This window comes from Lepidochelys kempii, chromosome 10 (assembly GCF_965140285.1).
Source record: "Lepidochelys kempii isolate rLepKem1 chromosome 10, rLepKem1.hap1, whole genome shotgun sequence".
NCBI classification, from domain to species: Eukaryota; Metazoa; Chordata; order Testudines; family Cheloniidae; genus Lepidochelys; species Lepidochelys kempii.
In genome coordinates, this window is record NC_136389.1 from 69,487,187 (window position 1) to 69,511,118 (window position 23,932).

At 41.6% G+C, this 23,932-nt stretch overlaps 1 protein-coding gene across 4 annotated transcripts in view; it reads right to left on the bottom strand.

The window, feature by feature from the left end:
* The window catches only part of ZFAND6 (zinc finger AN1-type containing 6), a 48,819-nt gene extending 26,886 nt beyond the window's left edge, over nt 1–21,933 (bottom strand). For 3 of the 4 annotated variants that reach the window (XM_073304119.2, XM_073304116.2, XM_073304118.2), the window contains exon 1: nt 21,856–21,933. The gene's annotated coding sequence lies outside the window, so the exon portion shown is untranslated. Of the gene's footprint in view, nt 1–13,216; nt 13,315–21,855 lie in introns of those variants that run through there. The other variant, XM_073304117.1, reaches the window with a different exon arrangement.
* Nucleotides 21,934–23,932: the final 1,999 nt, after the last annotated feature.

Below are 23,932 nucleotides of genomic sequence, written 5' to 3' on the forward strand. Positions count from 1 at the left end.
AAACAATGGGTGTTACCATACACATCATAACCAAAGTGATCACTTAAGGTGAAGTGAGCTGTAGCTCACGAAAGCTTATGCTCAAATAAATTTGTTAGTCTCTAAGGTGCCACAGGTACTCCTTTTCTTTTTGCGAATACAGACTAACACAGCTGCTACTCTTAAAAATGACCACTCAGAGGATATAAGTGGTAAGCAAAATCACTTTCTGTACAAAATGTATTCACATCAAGCTGCATTGAACAAAATGAAGTGGTGGTTCCATAAAGTTTCACTGCTCTAGTCAAGCTGCTCTAGCATATCAAGACAGAGAAAAATCTATTGAAAGATGTGTAAGTATTAGGAATATCAGCATAATAACACACACACTCAGTTTTATTGAATACTAAGAGAAATCACATTTTGTTTACACCAGAGATTTAAAAAAAGCAGAGCATGAACAAAAAAAAGTGTTTCATGAAAACGTTAGAATTCCAGAAGCTACAGGCTGTTACACAGAGCTATTGGTTTTACATAGTACCACTTCTTTATACTGAAGCATCTGACATACCTGTTGCATTGCATAGGAAACCAAATGCCCCAGTCCAACTATACAATCTCAGAGTTCTTTCCCAGTTTATACATACTCAGTTCAAAGTAGTGAAATAAAAATCACAAGATGTGTTTCAGATGTCTATTATAACATCGTTAATGTGTTTAAATTGTGTATATTTCTGGTTTCCAAGTTCTTCAGAAATAACTTTGCAGAGTTAGGGCCGTAAAATCTCAAAAACTTAAATCACGTTTTTCCAAGTCAGCTTGCCTTGTCCCACTGGTGGGACATTTTATGAGAAAAAGCTAATAAAGACAAGGCCAAAGAGCCTACAGTGAACTTGTCAAAGCAGTGTGGGAGAATTAATCTTAAAGCAAAACCAGGAAATGTTTAGTTCCCAGAAATTGCAAGAAACATCGCTGTTTATCATCTGACTGAAGCCATAGTACCAATAGCAACACACCTCTATTTTCCAAAACTGAAGTACAGCATTAGTCCTGATGAAGCCATAACATTGTGGCCCAAAGGTGAGTGCGCTACCGAGAGCGTCATCAGGAGATGTTCAGAACTTAAGATTAAAGGGCACTGCTGTAACATTCTAAATTACTTTTACCCCCTTGACAGAGGAATGTTAAACTGCCAATCCACATTTATAAAGCTACAAATCATAGGAAAATAAGAGCTTTGTCACTAGAGCTGGATTCAGGCTGATTTCCCCAAAACAGGAAATAAAAATGAAAAATAATGTCTATTAGGTTAAACAAATAGCAAACAATCCTTAGAGTAGGCATGCTTATTTTGCAATAAAATGCGAAGACAGAGGTGGCTGGAACACTGGTATAAATTAAATAGTAATACAGGAAAAACAGGAACCAAAGTTTGTTTGTACAAGCAAAGACTAATTCTGAATAAATTTCAGACTCATAAATATGGACATTACATATGAGATTGTCTTATCCATCTCTGAAGGGACTTGTGTGAATATCTTTCTAGGGGAGGTCATGAGGAACGATGGAATGATAAAGGAAACTTGAGAGGTATAACTGAGGGACACCAGGGATGCAAAGGGGATGGTAGGGAGGAAAAAGATACCGGATATCAGAGACTGTCCGGGACATACTGTCCTACTGAAGTGTCAGGGGGCAGGGGAAGCTGAAGCAGAGAGGATGTGTTCTCACAATGTAAAATTTTGCTATTCGGTTTAGCTAACCGAAGGGGTACCTATCTAGATTAGTTTAGGATTTTAAGGATAAGATCAAGTATGTTTTGAATATCATTTATAAAATGTAAAGCAGAGTAGCACAACTCCAAAAGCTGTCTCGGATCCTGTGTCTGAAAACCGTTCTAGCTTTGCAAGATGACAATCTGCAAAGTAAATTCAAACATTTACGAAATTATTCAAGTAATTGCTGGGAGAATTGTTATAGCTTTAGTTTATTTTGAGCCTCAGTGAATTGATTATTCTATCTACGCTACAATGTAAGCCAGGATTTGAACTCTGGATCAAGCCTAACCCCTCTTCTGTCTACACACAAATCATGCTGATCCAAGGTCTCAGAAACCCTGGGGGTGGGAGTATATCTACACTGCAATAGAACACCTGCGGCTGGCCTGTGTCAGCTGACTTGGCCTCAAGCTGCAGGGCTATAAACTTGCAGCGTAGATATTTAGGCTCAAGCTAGAACCCTGATTTTTGGCCCTTGCAAGGGTGGAGAGTCTCAGTCTGGGCTGCAGTCCAAATGTCTACACTGCTATTTTTAGCCCAGCAGCCACAGTCAGCTAATCTAAGCTCTCAAACTCAATGCTGCAGGTTTTTTAAAATCACAGTGTAGACATCCCATAAAGGTATGATTACACTGCAGTTAGACCACTCGCAGCTGGCACATGTCAACTGAGTCAGTCTTGTGGGACTTGGGCTGCAGGGCTATAAAACTGCACTGCAGACGTTCGAGCTCAGGCTGGAGCCCAAGCTCCGAGAGCCTATGAGGAGGGAGGGTCCCACCCCGAACGTCTACACTGCAATTTTACAATCCACTGCCCAAACCCTGCAGGCCTGAAGCAGCTGACATGGGCCAGATATGGCTGTTTAATTGCAGCATACACATACTCTCCTGAAGCAGTCAGGGTCTCGCTTATTTTAAACAGTTATTTAAACCTAGAGGAAAGAGGCAGTTATAAAAGCTGTTTTAATACAAGTTCTCAAAAGATACCTGTCGCAGAGAATTTTGACGGCAAGAACAGAAACTAAGAGCAATTGCTGCATAAACAGTACAGTGTAAAATTTGAAAGTCAGTTTATAGAATTGCAGTTGTACAACTAGCAGAATGGAGTCCTGGTCCCTCACTGGGGCTCCTCGGTGCTACTCCAATACAAATTATATAATTTAAGATAGCAATTCAAGCCCTGGGGATGTGGTTAACTTCCGGGGTTATCGCTATTACCACTCACAATAGCGTGCTGTGTTGCTTCCATGTGGAGTTGTGCGCCATGTCTAATTTAAGTGTACAGAATATACAATATTCTCACTGTGATCACATGCTACATGGGGCACTCAGCTGAAAGTTACTGCCTTGCCAACTGTAGAGAGGATATGTAGGGACACATTTTCAGTAGAGTGAGAAATATAAGTATTCAGTTCCCTGTGGCAAGAATCACTTTTCCATGCACAATGCACTTAAATTTATCCATTGACTCAGAGGGTGCTCCTCTGTTTTTGTATTCGGCCATCCAGTAACTTATGCGGTACATTTTAAATGCCTGTTCTCCAATGATTGTAAGAAGTGAGCGTAACCATAGGACAAAAGTACTGATTTTGCATGCCGGCTAAGGAAGTCTAGTGCTCTATGTAGTTTGAAAGGTTGTCTTTCACCAACAGAAGTTGGTCCAATAAAATATATTACCTCACCCACCTTGTCTCGTGCAGTTTAGTTCGCCAGAACCCCATCTGCACAAGTGAAGTTTAATTATTCATTGCCCATAACACAAGCTGTCAACTTGCACTTGGGCACTGACTGATTGGCACATCCAAAGTCACACTGGAAATGAAAGTTGGCATTTTCGATATCTACAAGGAAACTGAGGAAGGAGGCCAACCACCACACATTAGGCAGGGAGCACAAAGCTGAATATGTATATAGTCTCCCTGAAGTATAGCTTGGGGATCATTTACAAGAAATACTCAGGCAGGTCAGATTTCATTATCAGCCTCAGGTTTCAATCTTGTCCATCCAGGTTTCAATCTTGTCCAGCCTCAGGTTTCAATCTTGTCCATGTCAAATCAGCACCTTGTCTCATAGGGAGGGGTGTTTATTTCACTATACTGAATCTACAACAGTTTGTGTTTATGTAGTGACTTGCCTTTTGAAGGTTCCCAAAACACACCACTCTGCTAAAATATGGGCACTGCTGGGGCAGCTAACTGAAATCATACAACAGTGGTGTAGGAAAGCCCATTTAGCCAAGGACACTAAGGCTATGGGCTGGTCTTCACTACCTGGAAGATCCATGCTGCTGAAGTTGATGCAACAGCTGTCGATTTAGCTGGTCTAGTGAAGACCTGCTAAATTGACAGCAGAGCGCTCTCTAGTACAGTGGTCTCCAAAGTGGGGTGCGCGCACCGCAGGGGATGCGCAAGACCATCCCTGGGGGCGCGCGGCAGGAGGAGCGCCACCGAAGGAGCACCGCCAGCAGCGCTCCTGGACCTCTGATTCTTCGGGCAGCACGCCAGCGGCAACTGGGCTCTTCCCCGCTCCATCTTCAGCGGCACGCCGGCAGTAGCTGCTCTTTTTTTTTTTTTTGCTTCCCTAGAGCCGGCCCTGGGGGTGCGCGATCCACAAAGTTAGGAGACCACTGCTCTAGTCGACCCCAGTACTCCAGCTCTCTGAGAAGAGTAAGGGAAATCAATCAGAGAGCGTCTCCCATCAACGCAGCGCAGACACCAGGGTAAGTCGACCTAAGCTACGTCGACTCCAGCTACATTATTCACATAGCTGGAGTAGCATAACTTAAGTCGACTTACCCCAGTAGTGAACCCCAGCTATGCCATTGTAACACTGTAGTGCAAATACTACAACACCAGAAGGGGTTTTTTTGTTGCAGTAGTAAATCCACCTCCTTGAGAGGCAGCAACTAGGTCAATGGAATAATTCTTCCATCGATCTAATGTGCCTATACTAGGGTTTAGGTTGGCTTAACTACATTTCTCAGATGCGTGAGTTTTTCATGCTCCTGAATGCCGTAACTAGGTCAACGTAATTTTTAGGTGTACATCAGACCTCAGACAAATCCTCCAGTCTTCGGAAGAGGCCCAGGGCACTGTGTGTTTTTAAAGATCAGCATGGAACAGACACATTTTTAACATCTCTTCCTAAAGCCCATATAGAATAAACTGCATGGATTTCAATTTCGCAACCTCAAAAGGATGAAAGACAGAGTTGACTGTCAGGACTTGAATAAAAGTCTACATACCAAATCTAGTGCTTTAGTCACTAAATCAACCTTTCTATCCAGAACACAATATAAGTACTCAGTTTGGGTACAAAAAGTTGTCAACCACCTTTTTTGGACAACCAAATTTAACACACATGGTTTTTGGACAAGATTTAGGGCTTGTTGACACTATCGCTTAAGTTGATGTAACTTACGTCATTCAGAGGTGTGAAAAAGCCACCCTCAAGTGATACAAGTTACATAGACTTAAAGTGGTGTCTACACCATGCAATGTTGCCGGGAGACACTCTCCCGCCGACAGAGCTTCCACCTCTTGTTGAGATGGAGTAATGGCATCCAGCTGTGCCAATGAAGCATGATAGTGAAGACAAGCCCTCAGATATGCAACTCCAGGTTAATTGCTTTTCCCCCTCCCACCATCCCCCTACTCATTTACCATCCAGAATATTTAGATGAGCAAGTTAAGATCACAATGGTCTAAAAACAATTTTGCTGGATGCCACTGTTTCTCCTCTTAATACAATGGCACCTATGTACAGAGTTCTTTCCATAACACTACACAGAAAAAAATATATATGGCCATATGGCAACAGGGAGCAGATAAAGGGGATGGAGGAAAAAGAAAATATGTGGAACTAACAATATGCATGCCAAATATCAACTCAGTCATTTTGCTTGCATGTTATATAATTCCTTCCCCTCTGTTTTGTGTGTTTAGACCAGTGGTGGGCAACCTGTAGCCCGCACGCGGCCCATCAGGGTAATCCACTAGCAGGCCACTAGACTGTTTGTTTACATTTGCACGGCTGCCTGCAGCTCCCAGTGGCCGCAGATCGCTGTTCCCGGCCAATGCGAGCTGCGGGAAGGAGCCTTCTGGTCAATTAAAGCTTACCAAAGAGTTTCAGTCAATTATTATGACAGGATAAACAGCATTCTAGGGTCTTGACAGTGAGAAATTAAACTGTCATCAAGGCTGAGTCAGGAACTCTCCAATATACGGGACAGACTGATATCACTTCTGGAATTTGTGGTTGTGCAATGAAGAACTGATGTAAATATTAGAAAGATATAGGGATAAATGGGCAACAGCAGCATGCAAGGACTGGTTTATGTACTATGCATACAAAACTGAGGCCATAGGTCACACTGTGACTTTGCAGAATGGCAAGCTAATTGCTGTAGTAAAATCAAACTAAACATTAGCCATGTCAGTTTGAAATCTCTAAAATGTAGTTTTGTAGACAATATGTACAAGTCACTCTTTCTGGCAAGTTAGAAAAGTATACTGAGCAATTCTACTTAGATATATAGGAAAAAAACATAGGGTGGAAGTATAGCAATGGAGAGAGAGAGAGAGCACACATGAAAATGAAGGAAGATACATTGTGATTAGTTAAGAGAACGGTGTGACATTAAGGATAATAAAAAGGATAGAACAGAAGCAAGTTATTTTTTAAAATGCAAAAGATAAGAAATTTAGTTGACTGTTAACAATATGGTACATAACACCTAGTTTTAAATCAAACTTACAATCTGTACTACACCTATGAAAAGGCTTCAATATTTGAAAGTTGGGCCAAACCACAAGAATTACTTAAATATAGTGAGATGAAAGCTTTCATCCTTTCTATTCTGACCTCTAAATCTTACTGGGAAACTGATTTGTTGTAAATTAGTTGACTGCTCATTTTTAGAAATAAAAGAGGGTCTTTGTAACATTAAACCGCAAAGCCCAAGCAAAGTGTGTTTTTAATAGAAGTCTGCTGTTTAAAAACAGTTGCTTATGTGCTCTGTAAAATAATTCATAATCCCCCTCTTTAAAATCCCTGCTGCTCTACCGAGGTGGACACAAGTCTCATTTTGGACTGTCATGTTTCATTTTGTGTTTCACCACCTCTTAATAGGGTTGCCAACTTTCTAACCACAGAATACTGAACACCCTTGCCCCACCCCTGCCCTGAGGCCCTGCCCCTTCTCTGAGGCCTCTCTCTCCATCGCTGGTCGCTCCCTCCCTCCACGCTCACTCACTCATTTTCACTGGGCTGGGCCAGTGGCTTGGAGAGCTGGAGGGGTGAGGGCTCCAGCGCGGGGCCAGAAATGAGAGGTTCAGGGTGTGGGAGGGGGCTCTGGACTGAGGCAGGGAGTTGGGGTGCAAAAGTGGGTGAGGGCTCTGGCTGGGAATGCAGGCTCTGCGGTTGGGCCAGGGATGGGGGAATTGTGGTACAAGAAGGGGCTCCAGGCCAGGGCTGAGGGTTTCAGAGTGTGTGAGGGGGCTCTGGACTGGAGCAGGGGGTTGCGGTGCAGGAGGGAATGAGGGCTCTAGCTGCAGGTGTAGGCTCTGGGGTGGGGCCAAGGATGAGGAGTTTGGGGTGCAGAAGGGGGCTCTGGGCTGGGGGTTGAGGTGCAGGAGTGTGTGAGGGGTGCAGGCTGTGGGGGGTGCTTACCTCAGGCGGCTCCCAGGAATCGGCTGGCATGTCCCTCAGGTTCCTAGGCAGAGACATGGCCAGGAGGCTTTGCACGCAACCCCTGCTTGCAGGTGCAGCTCCCAGTGGCCGCAGTTCCTGACCAATGGGAGCTGCAAAGCCAGCGTTCAGGGCAGAGGCAGTGCATGGAGCCCCCATGACCGCGCCTACGCATAGGGACCAGAAGAATATGTTATTTCCCGGGAGCCACACAGACCTGGGTAGGGAGCCTGCCAGCCCTATGCCAACCGGACTTTTAACAGCCCAGTCAGTGGTGCTGACTGGAGTCACCAGGTTCCCTTTTTGACCGGGTGTTCCGGTCAAAAACTGGACACCTGGAAACCCTAACTCTTAATAAAGTGGGATTTTTGATACTGTGTAGTGATTACATGACCACTTATCTTTGAATTTTACTCAGCCAAAGTTGTTGAACTGTTAATGGATTACCATAAATATAACTGCAAATCAACTTTATTCCAAGATTTAACACCAATATCCCACGGTATCATGCAATTATTGTTAGAACTATCCCAACATAAAAAGCCTAATACACTTCTTCGAAAATTTTAATCATATAAACTCCCCTGCACTGACAACAAAAGCTACCTTGGTAAGCTGCTTACTTGAATTCGGGAAGCTAGACAAGAAAAACCACCTTCAACTTCTCATTTTGCATTCTCACCCTTTAACAGACATACCAATTTACCAAAAAGCTGCAGATCTCTTGTTAAGAAATGTTCACTGTATTGCCACACCTGTCCTCCTAAGCTGCTTTAAACAATGTTCTACTGGACAACAGAAGTACTACACCATTAAGGACAGGTTTCAGAGTAACAGCCGTGTTAGTCTGTATTCGCAAAAAGAAAAGGAGGACTTGTGGCACCTTAGAGACTAACCAATTTATTTGAGCATCGGATGAAGTGAGCTGTAGCTCACGAAAGCTCACGCCGAGCATGAGCATCTTTGCCAAAGTTAAGTGTAGTGCAGACACACATTTGTGGTTGAAAATAGTTATTAGTAAAAGAATTTCAGAAGTCCAATACAGCACATTCAAGTATGCTGGCAATAGCTAATTTTTGGCCTAAAAATTTGGCCTAATTTTTGGCTTTGAATTTGTATTTCTCTCTCCCCCCAACACCTCATGTGGCTACACAAATTAGCACTATGAATCACAGAAGGCACACCATAGCATTACTGTCTTAAAACATGGGCTACTTAAAACTGTTTGGGTGGTTGTCAGAGCCCGCCAGGCCAGCCATGCTGTTCAGAGTTTGGTCCAGTAAACATGGTATTACTACATATTAGGCTATCCTTCAGGATGTGGTATTTGCCAGTGTTACGATACAAATGTGTCATGGCACAACATAAGATGGCTGACCAGGAATCACCCTGTGCACAGGAAGCCCAAACTATGAATGCAGAGACAAGTTCAGGTTCTGCAAATCTTGACAGGTTAACAGCAGAAGGGGTAACTTCTATGGATTTCCCATTTAAAAACTACTGTATGGGAAGTAAATATTCACCCTCTTATACCCCTCATCACCACCTTCTGGCAAATATGAAGCTTTAAATCCCTACAGCTTGTTTAGCATGTAAGGGCTTGTCGACACGAGCACTTTACAGTGCTACAACATTCTCGCCCAGGGGGATGGAAAAACACCCCCAAGCGCTGCAAGTTTCGGCACTGTAAAGCGCCAGTGTAGACTGTGCTCCCAGCGCTGGGAGCTAGTCCCATTGTGGAGGTGGTTTTTTTAGAGCACTGGGAGAGCTCAGCGCTTTAACATTGCTAGTGAAGACGCGCCTTTAAGTTCAAGGCTTCAGTTATTTGACAAAGAGCCTCAAGAAGTTGCCTGAAGCGGTCTTAAAGGGGTGGGGGAAGAAATTAGGTTTTAACTCATTTTGTTTCTTCATGATGAATAAAACCTTTTTTAGAAAGTTCTCTGTATGTAACATTAAAAATTCGTGTCTTGTTTACCCCATTTTACCTGAAAGATTATGAACAACTAGAGAACTGGGAGCATAATAAGAAAGTGAGGCCTGATTGAGGGAGGGAAATGCTTTTCATTTAGACTGTATAAAGCATGGTTTTTGCTAATCCCTATTTAACTCAAAAGCCCCATAAACACAGTTGAAATAATAGATCACCTGCCCCCACCCTTCAATTAAGGGTTGAGAGGTTACCACATATATCTGAGGGTATGTCTACGCTTTGAGTTGGAGGTATAAATTCCAGCTCAAGGAGACACACTCATGCTAGCTCAATAAGAACAGAATATAGCCTCAGCAGCACAAGGGGTTAGCTGCCTGAGTACTTACTAGGGTCTTGGATGGGTACATAGTCAGGGTGACTAGTCCCTCCCTCTGCTCATGCTGCTATACACTATTTTTAGCACACCAGGGGTATGTCTCCTTGAGCTGCGGTTTACCCCCTCAGCTCAAAGCCTCCACACACCCTCACACATCCAACAAAATCAGGGAAGGACTTAACGTTTCTGATATTTCTAAAGTAAAAAAAAAACAAGCAGGAAAAAAAACCCACGTTTGAAGAAACTTTTCAAGGCTCTGTTATATACATCTTAATGCAGCTAAAATGAGCGAAAGCTATTTTTTATTGCTTTACAGGTCATATTATTGATTGATTATACTGTAACAAAGTTGTGTGAAAATAGTCAACCTCTTCCTCAGCAAAATTCCACACCATGGGAAGCCAAGGATATCTACTTGAAGTCCCTGTTCTTATGTATGAGCTCGGTACCTCCAGTATCCTATCCCTAATCCACCTGCTGGCAGCACAGCACCAACAACCAAAGCTGCCCCTTGGATCCCCATTTAGGCCCTGTCTTCACTAGGAAAATAGATGGTAGCTAACATGGTAAAAATTCTAGTATGGACAATGCAGTTTTTACAAACATATTAATACTACACCACTTTTCCTAGTTTGGACAACCTTAAAGCAGTATTCTCACCATGAAGGAAGTTCCATGGGAAATACAATACAGCCTCAAATTGTACTAACTTTCCCAAGTAGTTTACACAGGGCTGAAGGGGCGGGGGGGGATGGGGGGGGGGTCAGTGTGCTTCAGCTACACCCATGCTCAATGCAGGGCCATCCAATCACTACTCCATGGAGTGATTTCAGCAGGTAGGTGGGAGGAAGAATGGGTCCATGAGGTCACCGATGCCTTTGCCCTCTTTTCCATGAATGGATGAAGAAAGCATGATCTAGCCCTAAGTGTCTGTTAGGAGTTTAATCTTAAAGAGAATGTAAACTTCAGTTACATCAGATGTGTAAATTTCCATCTTGACGTAAGTAGTATGTACATGAATCTTCGAACACAGAAGACACACCCCTCAGTGTGTAGAAGACTTGTCACAGTGTAAGATAATGTTTTACTAGTATAAATTGCTGGAATAACTAGCAAATGTATTCAGATTGCTTATCTACAATTCTGAATACAGGCAAGACTACCTGCTGTATCTTGATACAGAAGTTCTCCAGCCATGCCAGCAAAGTTGTACGTTTATCCTTTAGGGCCAATCAGAATTATATACATGAGGTGAAAACTTGGAACAGGTCACTTCTGAAAGTTTAATGCATCAGGAAAATTACTGGTCCCTTCTTTACTAGCTAGGTAGATCATATAGAAGAAAAATTAAAGAATGGTTGCTTCAACCACTGACTGGTTTGAAATAAGTTAAACTGGAAAAGTCTGCTGAAAATGTCAGCTAAGTAAAAGCAGCATTCTGCATAATTAGTATCTAATATTACACAAATATGTATGATTTTGCTTGTGTACATTAAATATACATACATATAATATATGCTTAGTTTGCACAAATATAAGCCTGTCGTTTATTTTTTCTTTTTGCTTTCATTTGAAACATGAACTCTGGTCACTCAATTAAGGCCTAACTTCAGCTGAAAGATATTTGTGACACTTTGCACTTAAAGTCAACTTTTGTCTAAGTACTCCCTTTCTCCTCTAATTAAGGAGTAGCCATTTAAATAAGAGGCATCTGGCCCAAAGGCAGTTAGAATGGCCAGTAGAGCTACTGATGAGTATTAAAAATAATTCCATAGTTTGATGGTCATGCATTTTGTAATAATACTTACTAGTAGAGAAACACATTCCAAAAAAGTTTAGAAAGTGAATAAAATTATGCTATAATAAAATCAGAATATGTATTAAGTGTGTGTAAGCCTATAAAATACCAAACCAAGCCTGAGATGCCACTGTATTAGGATGTACTTAGACAAAAATGAAACCTATTTATAATCCAATTTTTTTTTAAAGAAAATTAACTAATGGAAAATTGAAAATGTGTGAAGTGTACTATGTTGACCATGTCTAACTATTTTGTGAAATGCTCTGCGTGGTCACTTGGAAGATCCTGGTTTGATTTTCATGTCTGTTCTTGTATTCCCCAAACTTCCAGGTACTGCCACATCTTAGCTATTTGTAATGCATCCATCAACTTGGTATCTAAGCATTAAAGTTAATCAATGTCAGAGAACATAACATAGTATTTCTTTGATCCCAAGGATCAGGTTGCATGAATACAACTGTGTGTGCATGCACACATGCATATACAGACTCTTTTGTGAAGGAAGGGGGGCAAATTAGGGAAGGCTTTTAAAAACAAACAAACAAAAAAAAAAGGATGCCTTGCATTTGAACCAAATACCCAGACTTGGGCACTATCTGATCTCTCTGTCTAGGAATAAAAAAGGGATCACAGTAAACACTTTGCAATACTCAACAGAAACTCCTCTCCATAATACTAATTTATAGCATGTTCCAAGCCTGAAGACCCTTGGGACACTGAGAAAAGGTATTACTAAAAACTCATCCCTAAATATGAAAGCCGAAAGGAAAAAAAAAATGGTGCAGAAACTGAAGATAACCCTCACCCCGCTCCCAAACAACAAGTAACCACCACACTATGCTCAACACATAAGATTCAGGGTGATAGGGTATTGATTAGTTTTGAAGGAAGCCCCATCTTCAGCTGGAAGGACAGCGGCTGCAACAAACACAAGAAGAATTAATTTCCTCCCTGGCCCCCTTTTGTTTTGTTTTTTAAAATCAGAGCTCTGATGGTCCTTGATATTCCAGGAAGTTGTATTAAGAGAAGGGGGGGTCGGGGGAGGACTTAGAATACATTAAATCTAGCTTTTAAACCTCTTTGCATACACTGTTCCTAATACACCAAAATCTATACAAAGTGTTCTTCTCCTTTTTAAAGTACAACACAAAAAATAAATAGCATCAATCTTAAGTGATATAATCATGGACATGACTTAAAACAAAGGCAGATGACTTTAAACAAATGTTATCATTGTATAATCTAGTAGCAACTGTCACATTCAGTTAATTCAAGTCTCATCAGAACCAGAGAAGTTAGAGTTAAAAATAAAGCTCTTTTGGAGTTACACAACATTATAGAAAACAGCAGCATGATCCTCAATTTTTTTACAATTAACACAACTAGGTAAGATATTGTTGTACAACTTCACTTTTCCCAAATAAAAATACCAAACTTTAAACTAGCAATAAATGATAAAAGAAACTCAATCAAGTTTGCATCTCTCAACAGCTTATTTCCTGCCCAAAGAGCCCTTTTGTTCTGCTTCCCCGCATACATTTTAATATTCTGCCAGCACTGGAAAACAAAACAATCATGAAATTTGGCGCACACATAAGCATAAGTGCCTTAAAGGGTAAAATGAAGAAATACAACAAGATTAAAACAAACAAACAAAAAATCCTACCAAGAAAATCTGCACAATTTTCTGTTTGCTTCACCCCAGATTAACTTCACTGGAAGCTGTACTCCTGAGCAACCTAACCTGAACAGAAAGCCCCACCTTCTTCAATTCTAGTGGCTGAAATGGAAAAAACTCCACCCTTTCAGTAAAACTAGTATCTCTCATTGGTAAAACTTAATATCCATTATTTAAAGAACTTTTCCTTGCTAGCAGGTTAGGTTAAGCTGGTTAAAACACCCTGGACTAGCTGGTTTCTTAAAGAAACAGCACACAAGTCTTCAGTTGTGCCAAACTACAGCATTTTATTACATTATTTTGACCAGCTTCATACCAATTAACATTACATAAAACTGAACAGTGAAAGCCTAGACTTTGCCACTCCAAATCTTGAACATAGCACTCAAAACCATATGGATTCATAGGGTTTTACCTAGAAATATAAAAGTGATGTTAAAGAATACATACTTTTGACATATCTGATCAGTCTATTATTAAAGAACTAGATGTACTGTAAAACTTCATGAAGTGAAATTGAAAGAATTCTACCTATATAAAGCTTTGCTACTTGCTTTTTAATATAGGATAAAATTTAATTCAAGCTTCAGGAACAAATTCACTATTTAAAAATCACAGAATAAACTAACTGAAAAATTAGGCACACTATATGTAACTTTCAAGGTATGATTTAGTAATCTAAACTTGAAAATATGAATAGTCAGTCACTTGTTTCAACCTGCTTTCTTCTGCTAATTTAAGACATGACTCAGCAAAAGTGTTTCCATAGTGTGGAAGCCAATATCTAGATCTTACCAGGGTCTATGTATGTTTCTGTGTCAGACAGTCCGTGGTTTTTATTTTTTGCTGATCCAATCTTTAACAGTATTTTAAAACTATTTTTTAAAAAAATTCTAATTAGATCTGATAATTAGATTATGACTAAATATTCCATTAATCTGATCTTTATACATCATAACTGTATAATACAAAATACTGTCAGTTTGTATCATCAAGATCTTAGGCATCATTGCAAAAAAAAAAAAAAAATCTGAACAGTTCTCTCCCCACCAGCCAAAAAAGTCTACCTAACTGACAAGCCTGACATTCAGGGGGAAAAAATTACACAGAATAAAGAGGCATCTCACATCATGTCTCACAAATGTACAGATCACTTCAGGAAGACCTCTCCCTGACTCAACCCAGAAAATGTTGTAATCTGGAGACTGACAGATGAACAGGATACCTCCCCCTCTTAGTGCCACCACAGTTTGCCCAGTTAGTATTGTATTACATGCAAAATTTTCATGGGTTTAATATTTCATCAGTTTCAAACTATATCCAGGATGGTACAAGCTGTGAATTATCTGCACATTTGTACTTTTTGTCGTGGTTTTTTTTTTGTTTGTTTGTGTGTGTGTGTGTGTGGGGGGGTAATTTTGGTTTTTTAATACAACAGAAAAGTTAGAGGGAGGGAGAGAGGAGAAGGAAACAGATCTCCAGGGAGAACAGCCAATTCCCAGCCCTCTTTCACCCCTCTTTCCTCAAGACTCCATTGCAGCAGCTTTCCTTCTGAAATAATTAAGGTCTAGGCTATACTGCAAAATGGATGCCAATTTCAACAGTGTTGAGGGATAACTGTTTTAAATAGGGTCTCCAAGATTGTATTTGTAGAGCAATGGGCCCCTCTAAACTATTTTGCTATTATAGATTAAAAGTCCAAGATAAGTTAGTCATAGAAAAATACTATATTACCCCCCACATTCGAGGGGAATATTTACAGCAAAGTACTAGGCTGCATTTTAATGCATGCACCACTTTCTAAAAAAAAAGCTTCTTTAAAAAAAAAACCACTATAAAAGGGCTAACTTTAAGAAGGCTCTACATCTGCACAATGTATTATAGTGTCTCATATACTAACTGAAAAAGTCAATTCAGAGGCCTAATCGCAAGATGCTTTGTGAGAATTCGGTACTTTGAACGCACAGAACATTAAGAATAAAGTTACTCAGATCCTCTTCATACAGTTTCACAGCTGTATTGCAAAAGACAGCATTAAATCATAAAAGTGCAACTCAATCTAAGCAATCGATGGCAAGAACATAGTTTAGGCAAATAAAGCAACATGACTAAGAATTGTAAAGGGTCACGATACCCAGGACAAACTTCTAACTTTCAGTTTGGAGTTCATGAAGTTGCACGTCTGTGAGAAAAATAGCTGCAGTCACAAAAATCTTACGATCAAAATCACCCTACTCTGGAAAGGCAACATCTTCTGCCCTAAAAACAAGTTTTGTCGCTTACACAATATAAGGTTGCATATATTTACATAGTACCTTTCCTCCTGAAGAATCCCAGAGTGCTTTAAAAATCCATACCTATCCATCACCACAGAAATGCAGCCACCACCAGGCAATCTGCAACATCCAAACAAATAGCACACTGCATAGCAGCAAAAGGGGAGAAAATTTTGTCCAGGGATACCCTACTTTTATTAAGTGGGCCAGGGAATAGTCTGCTGCCCTTGTGAAGTAAACCAACACCCCCCCAAAATCAGAGAAGTGAGATAAGGACACAACTGGCTTGGATTCTTATCTATTACATATCAAAGTTCATGTGTGAATACAGCTGAATTTAGGGATTAGACATCCAGGTTAGAATTTTGTTGCTCAAATCCCTGTCCAGCCTCAAAGACAACCACAATCAGGACTGTTGAAAATGAGCATGAAGGACACCAATTTCATAGGTTTAATTTCTGCACACATCCTATATTCGTCTGGATCAGAGTCTGAAGAAATTCACTGTATTTCAAACTCAGAAGGGAAGTTAAGCCTCTGCTGCTCTTTAACATCGTCAGAGACAGCAGAAACTGGTGTGATCATCATAGTTGCAAACCTTAATTAGGGAAGCTCTGAGCATGAGCAGCCTTGAAGACAAATTCAAATTTTAGCTGCTACTGTAACTTGCTCTGGGGACAGGAGTAAGAAAAGAAGGTGCCTAAGTCTCATTTGATTATTTTAATTGTAGAAAACCCAGAAGTCTATTTCTGCTGCAATATTAAGATACATAAAAGATATAGCAAATTAGTGAGACTAGATAGCTCAGGAAAAGAAGAACTGAGCCAGTTACATTTAAGTCTCCAGTTCAAACAGAACAGAATGGTAGTGATCAAAAGCTTTCATCTGATGGCTGTTCGGTGATCTATGTAAAAACATGTCAGTCACAGTCCAGGTCCCTATGGACATGTGTGAATCACAAAAGCCTGCCAAAAATTGGTACCATTTGTGAAGGACTCTTAGGAAACACATAACACTTACCTCTAGGTTTCTACAGGTTAATAAATGGCAAAGCAATGTAGGGAACTACAGCCTTCATGTGCTGTACCTGCACTGTGGAAAAAGGTCCTCAGCCTCCAGGGCTGTCAATATGCCAGTACTCTTATGGGGTTCATTCTTGGGTGTGTTTTTTTTAAGAAATGCAGCTCTAACTTTTAACCTGTTTTCCACTGTTAACTATTACCATAACTTAAAATTAAAAGGCAGATATTTAACTTTCCCACCCCAGGCAAATTTCAAAATTTATGAATATTTACACAAACAGTAATTATGCTTTTGAAGTTACTATATACAAACAGTTTACTATTCTTTATCATTTTGAAAATAGTATATCTATTGATCACCAGATTATCTCTGAATACTTTAAATTATTCTATTAAAATAGCCATTCTCTCAACAGATGACTTACTTGTACTACTAGTGAAATAACTACATGAACATACAAATAATTGTTTCAAAAGTATATTCCAAACACTATTCTGTTCACTTTCTTATACCATGGTGATGGGCATGATATCTGGGCATCATCCTCAAAAGAGAGAGTCATTTACATCACTGATGTATTCTATTTATACCTGCTCCTCCATGAGTTAGTTGCATGAGATTCCATTTTTCAGATATGCTAGTAGGTTATGAGAAGCTGTGTGGAAAGATCAAAGAATGGAGATTTGCATTTTCAGCTGAAAGTTTTGAAGTTAGTGTTCATCCTTTGATCCTGTGGGTGTGAATTCCACCACCAAGAACAAACTCTTCCCTGTGCAGATGAGCTTCTCCTTAGTGATATACAATTCCATTATTCAAAAGGAGCAAAACCGTCAATGGCAGTCAAGTGCCTGAATGGTTAAGCAGTATTTCAGGTATTCTAGGGTAAACCCAGAGGATTAGGACCAAGACCTTGAAGCTGACTATGTGTTCAACAGGAAGCTAGCAGAATGAGCAGTATATAGATGTGCTCTTGGTAAACATCGCAGTCTAGTGCTTTTCTTGATGCTTTCAACCCAAGATATACTGCAATGCTACAATCAAGTCTGGAAATAACAAAAGTGCACATGACCAAGTCCAGCCCTTAGATGCCTGGCTAACCATAGAAGGTCAAACGGGTTTTTGTGACTGATGCTATAGGAAAGTCTGACAAAATATCCTGAAAGACCCTATACATTAAATACCCTGAAGTCTCCAATAGTCCCAAATTGTCAGTGTGACAGAAAGCACCTTACAGTGCTTCCTTCTGCCTAGGAGCATAAAACAGGACAGAGTAGCTTCAGACAGTTCCAAACCCAGATGCTGGGATACCTGGGTGACAGAGAGATTTCACCAAGTATAAACAGTTGAGTATTGGCTACATCTTACTGACAACTGTAGCTTCAAGAAGTCTCAATCACTCCCAAGGGTTATGATATTCAATAGGACCAGGAAAGAGTAGTGACTATTATAGAACTATATAGGTGAAAGCTCTGGTGGTAGACATCATACATCATGCCTTTTGGCTACAGCCCCTGTGGAAGGATCCAGAGCATTCCCTTGACATCAGCCATCTTGCTCAGGTGCAACAGCAGTATCCTACAGTATGGTTGAGCATGCTGAATTCAATGGCCTAAGAATATGTATGTACAGTATCAATGTATTGCCCTTTTCTCTAAACTGAAATAAGCATGTCCCGTAAGCCTATATAGAACAAGCCAAAATTTGTTCAACACCTGACTCAGAAAGGCTACTCAAGATCCAGGTGCATAACTTTATCCCAATTAGCTGCCAAGTGTACTTACGATTCTTTAAAAGAGAAGTGATTAATATAGTTGCTACACAAAAGCACACATTTTCACAGGAACAGGAGGTATCCTAATCAGTAACCATAGTAACTTCTCAGTAGCTTGTGTTAATATTTCTGTCCTCTACTGATAACTTTAAAAAGAGTGGTAAGTTATTTGTTTGGGGTTTTGTGGAGACAGTTTGAGTTTAAGGTAATCAGATGTTGAATTTATAAACACCGTAAGTTCTTACATTTTCTAATATACACCACTTGAGTTATGAGAGCAAAACTATGACAAACTAGAAGCCACTTTCCATATGTATAATATACCAAACTAATTGCTTATGAAGACAAAAAAATAATACAAAAGGGACCTGAAGACATAAATACATGCAGGAAATAGTTTGGGATTTCTTTTAAAAAAAAGTAATGAAAGTTGGAGGAAAGAAAAAAATCACAACTATTCAGTGGTGAAGGCGACACCTGAAAAGCAGTCACACCAAAAGTGATAGAGGAGCAGTAGTGAATATCAAATCAGATAAGCTTGCAGTGATATACAGCAAATGAACAAAAACACTATACACATACCACACAATGATACTTTGGGCAGAACAAAAAGGTATATTATGGACTAGATCAGGGGTTCTCAAACTGTGGGTCGGGACCCCAAAGTGGGTCAGGAGCCCATTTTAATGGGATCACCAGGGTTGACTTAAGACCTGCTGGGGCCCAGGGCCAAAACCGAAGCCTAAGCTCCACTGCCAGTGGCCAAAGCCCAAGCCCTGTGTGGCAGGGCTCAGGTTACAAGGCCCCTGTCTGGGGCTGAAGCCCATTGGTTTCAGCTTTGGCTCCCTGCCAGGGGCGGCGGGGCTCAGGCTTTGGCCCAACACCCCTCCCATCCACCCACCCAGGGCAGCAGGGCTCAGGCTTTGGCCCACGCCCCTCCCCCACTCCTCTCCCACCCAGGGCAGCAGGGCTCAGGCAGGCTTAGGCTTCTCCCCCTTCCCAGGATCGTGTAGTAATTTTTGTAGTCAGAAGGGGGTTGCAGTGCAATGAAGTTTGAGAACCCCTGGACTAGATAGAAGGGGACCATCCCCTTCTATAGGACACATTGGAGACCATTTCTAGTGCAAAATACATTTCTATGTACCTCAATACCAGAAAGATATCAATAGATTAGAGAGAATTCAAAGAGCAGCAATAAAAATCATTAAGAAGCCTGAAGAAAATGGTTAAGAAATTAAAGAAAGTTTAGGACTAGATACATATAACTCTGCTAATCATCTAAGGGAATGAGATTATGATTAACCATCTACAATTCAAAGAGAGTGTAAACACACCAAGAAAGGAATTATTTAAGGTTGAACCAGAAGGATATCACAAGGAATAACTGGATGAAATGGAGAGGACTGAACTTCAGTTTTAAAGGTCAAGGCTACAAAGTTAGGGATATATAATACCCTCAATACACTAAATGTTAATAGAAGTTTGACAATAATTGAAAGTAGATTATATACCCGCAGCAGAATAGAAAAAAACCCACCAACTAATTTCTCTACCCACTCCCCCCAAGCCTTTTGGGCACGGATTTCAGTCACAGAACAAGTGCAGACAAAGAGTTAGGGAAAGCAGTGCAACCGTGCGAGACATACCTAGTAGTACACGTTTATAAACCCTGGGAAAAAGAGGTGCAGCCGCTTCTGCCACAACCATTCCTGGTGAGTATCTGCCACTACATAAATACATTTGCTGCACACTTGTGTAAAAAAAGATCAGTGAGAAGTCATTCTTTCAGAGTTAACAACCCACTGAGACAAAAGGGGATGCTCACACCACTCAAACCTAGCATTTCAGGCTTTTCAGAGACTGGAAAGAGAGCACTGCATCAAGGTTACATTTGGAAGGTTATTTTCACAATTGTAAGGACTAGAAAAAATGCAATATTTTAAAATGAAATCCTAAGTCAATCATACACACTGGTTCGACTAGGAGCTTAGTACCACAATTTAGATTGTTCAGGAAGCAAAATTCATCCACATGCTCCCAAACAGCCAGGTGTTCTGAATTGAAGCCATCCTAGTAATCAATATTTATATTATAGTACTGTCCTAAGGCCCTAACACCCCCCCCCCCCCGCCCTCAATGGAGTGCTGGTTGCTGTATAAAAACCACAGGCATACAAACTCAATCCTTACCCTTACAACAGAAGCAGCAGTCCCCCTGTGTTTACATGGCAGTAGAGCTGGTTGAAAAAACAATTTATGAAAATTCTCTCAAAATAATTTTGGATTGGTTAAATAAGTCAAGACACTCTATTCTGGCCACCTCCATATAGCACCTTTTCTTCAGAAAGATCACATAACACTCTACAAAACAGACTAATCACATCACCTCTGAAATTCAGCCATCCCTACAGTAGAAGCCAACATACCTGCAAACAAGTTTAGTAACAACAAGGGAAGGGGAACTGTCACTGAAGGACACAAGTAGAAATTCTACCCTAAAAGTGGCAATTCTTCAACAAAAAAACTTCAAAAACAGACTAACATGAAACTTCAGAACTGGAATTAATTTGCAAACTGGACACCATCACATTAGGTCTGAATAAAGACTGGGAGTGGTTGGGTCATTACAAAACCTAAACCTAATTTTCCCCCTAGTGTTACTCACACCTTCTTGTCAACTGTTTGAAATGGGCCTCTCTCATTACCACTACAAAATTTATTATTTTTCCTCCGTTGGTATCCTGCTCTTAATGGAATTGTCTTGTTAGACTGACCTCACACTGGGTAAGGCAACTCCCATCTTTTCATGTATTTATACCTGCTCCTGTATTTTCCACTCTATGCACCTGATGAAGTGGGTTCTAGCCCACAAAAGCTTATGCCCATATAAATTTGTTCGTCCCTAAGGTGCCACAAGGACTCCTCGTTGTTTTTACCCTTATAAAGTTGCCCTTGGGCTTTCATGCTATTAGTGTTGGGGGTTATGGGGGGGGGGAGAGAAGAAACAACTCAAAAAAGGGAGAAACCACCAATTAAATACAACAGACAGTGTGGAACTCAATTTTGATTCCTTCAACCCCCTGTATCTGACAGGCTGAGTCCAAGCCCCATATATTCCCCCCCCCCGTGCCCCACAAATTACAGGAAGTCCTAGAGATTGAGACACACAGCCAGGTGCTCCTTCCTGGACGCTCACCTGACTCATCCACACAAACACCCAAGGACTGGGGTGGGGGCAACAGCAGCTTCCTTGGGTGAGACTCACTTCCTATGTTTGTGTATGGGAGGGGTGCGCCCCACCGGCCCCGTACTCCCCTATGGGGGGGGCACCCCCTCGCCTCCCTTTACTCTTCCCGAGGTCCCCTTGCGGTGGGGCCCCACTCCTCTCTCCAGGGCCCCGCTGCGGCCAGGGCGCCCCCCTCACGCCGGGGCCGCTAGTCCCTTTACGCCCGGGGCTGGGGAGGGGGGAGAGCAGCTTGCCCCCCATCACCATGCTGGGGAGCCGCCCCTCCTGGGGAGCCGCCCAGCGGGCCCCCGTAGCCTGGCACCCGCTCTTACCTGGCTCCGGGGCCCGCTGAAGCCCCCACCCCGCCTGGCCGCCGCCGCTGGCCCCGCTCGCTCGCTCTTTACGAAACTTTTTTTTTTTTTCTGTTTCGTTGCCCTGAGAGTGACGCGGGCGGGCGCTGATTGGCGGAGCCGGGAGGGCGGGCGGGAGGGTAGCACCGGCTCCCGCAACTAATTATTACAGGGGACGGCGGCGACGTGAACCACAGAGCTGGACAGAGAGGGATTTAAAGGGACAGCGCCCCGGTGCGCCGCAGCCGCCTGAGCCAGCCGGGGTAGCACAAGAGGGGGGATGGGGTGCAGCGCAGAGGGGGGTGGGCAGTAGGTGAGCTAAGGGCGGGAGCGTGGCAGAGGCTATGGGGAGTGGGGAGGCGAGCGGCAAGTGTGGGCTAGGAGATTGGGAAGGAGAGCGGGGATGTGGAAAGGGTGGCGGGGGTAGGGCTGATGGGTAGGAAGGAGAAAGGGGAGATGGAGGGAGGAGGGATAAGGAGGAAGAAGAAGGCAAGGGGCAAAGTGCCAAATAGGAAGCAGTTTTGTGGCAACTGTAACATGAATCATAACACGAGACAAGAATGTATTGTTAGGTCAGGGCAATGCCCCCCTTCTTCCACCCCCCACCCCCCATCCCCATGCATTAAATGTTCAGTAACTCCCCAGCCAGGGCACCAGTGCTCCCTCCTCTATATATTGCTCTGCAGAGCTCTGCCTCCAACAGTGACGATCTAAATGGGGAGAGCTAAAAACAAGCGATTCTATTTTAAAATGTGTCAGGGTCCTTACATATTGCAGAATCATACTCTTTAAAAGCTACCTTCAGAAGCTGCCTTGGTCCGGAATAAGGGATGGAACCACCTTCCAAATAAATTAGACTTGGCAGGTCTGTTTCTGTGGTTTGTGTCATTGTTTGTTACAAGTTTCCTGACGTATTATTTACCTCGGACCAGAGCTCCAAGACCTTTGTGTGGCTTCTTTCCATTCCAGGAATATTTCACGACTAAATCACTGTCGCAGGCTACCTTATATTCAAACAACTTTGCAGCTGAGTGCTCTGTGGAGAGGGAGGAGAATTCCTGTGGCATCCCCTTTGAAGTGAGCCTAATTAAAAGATTTTGCTCACTGAAACCAGCATGATCTGTTAGTATTTTTTCCTTTATTTATTTATTTTATTTGACTGATGCTACAAAGATTTTACAGTTTCATCTTTTCAGCTCTCCACTCTACCCACTCCTGTATAGGAAGATGTTTGGAGTTTATGGAGAAAACAAGAATGATTCTGGCTTACTAAACTGAGATAAATTTTACCGTGTAGCCTTTTTTTATTGTTCTGTGGACACTAGAAGTATATAGTCATGTCAGTCAGTTAATCAAATACATCCATGGTCATTTGCTTTTAGTTTAGTTTAGCTACTTTATTTCCCCTATAAAAAGTCAACTCCAGATTTTGAATATCTTGTAGTTCTGTGCAATATGTCACACCAGTTTTATTTTCCCATGGAGAGCTGAGACAATATACCACATCTTATTTTTATATAGTGATTTTTATATAGCGTCTTCAGTTCACAGTATCACATAACCACACAGTCAGCTGTAAATTAAAGCATAAAGGAAGGTTTTAAAATGAGATTTAAAGAGCATGAATGACTCAATGGCTTGAAGGCAGATAGGAGAGGTGAGAATTCCAGATAGATGAAACAGCACAAGCAAAAAAGCAACCTCAGCTATGGAGAATTGAGGGGAAGAGGTCAAGATTGGAGGTACACACAGGATAATAGCTGGATGATGGGTCAGAGAAGTTAGGTAAAGTGAGCCCATGGGGAGTTTTTTTTAGGGAAAAAGAACAGTTTTGAAGTAGATTCAGAAACGGAGGGGAAGCCAGGGAAGGTGATCATGGATAGGACATGTTTCCAGTTCTTGGAGGGAAAGTTTAGCCAGATTGCTGCATTTTAGAATCTCTGAGTTTAGATCATAGGAATTTGGGAACACCATGAAGAGAGGATTGCAACAGGACATAGATCAAGATTTCACAAGAGATAAAATCAAGATATGGATGATCCAGTAATAGACTTATAGA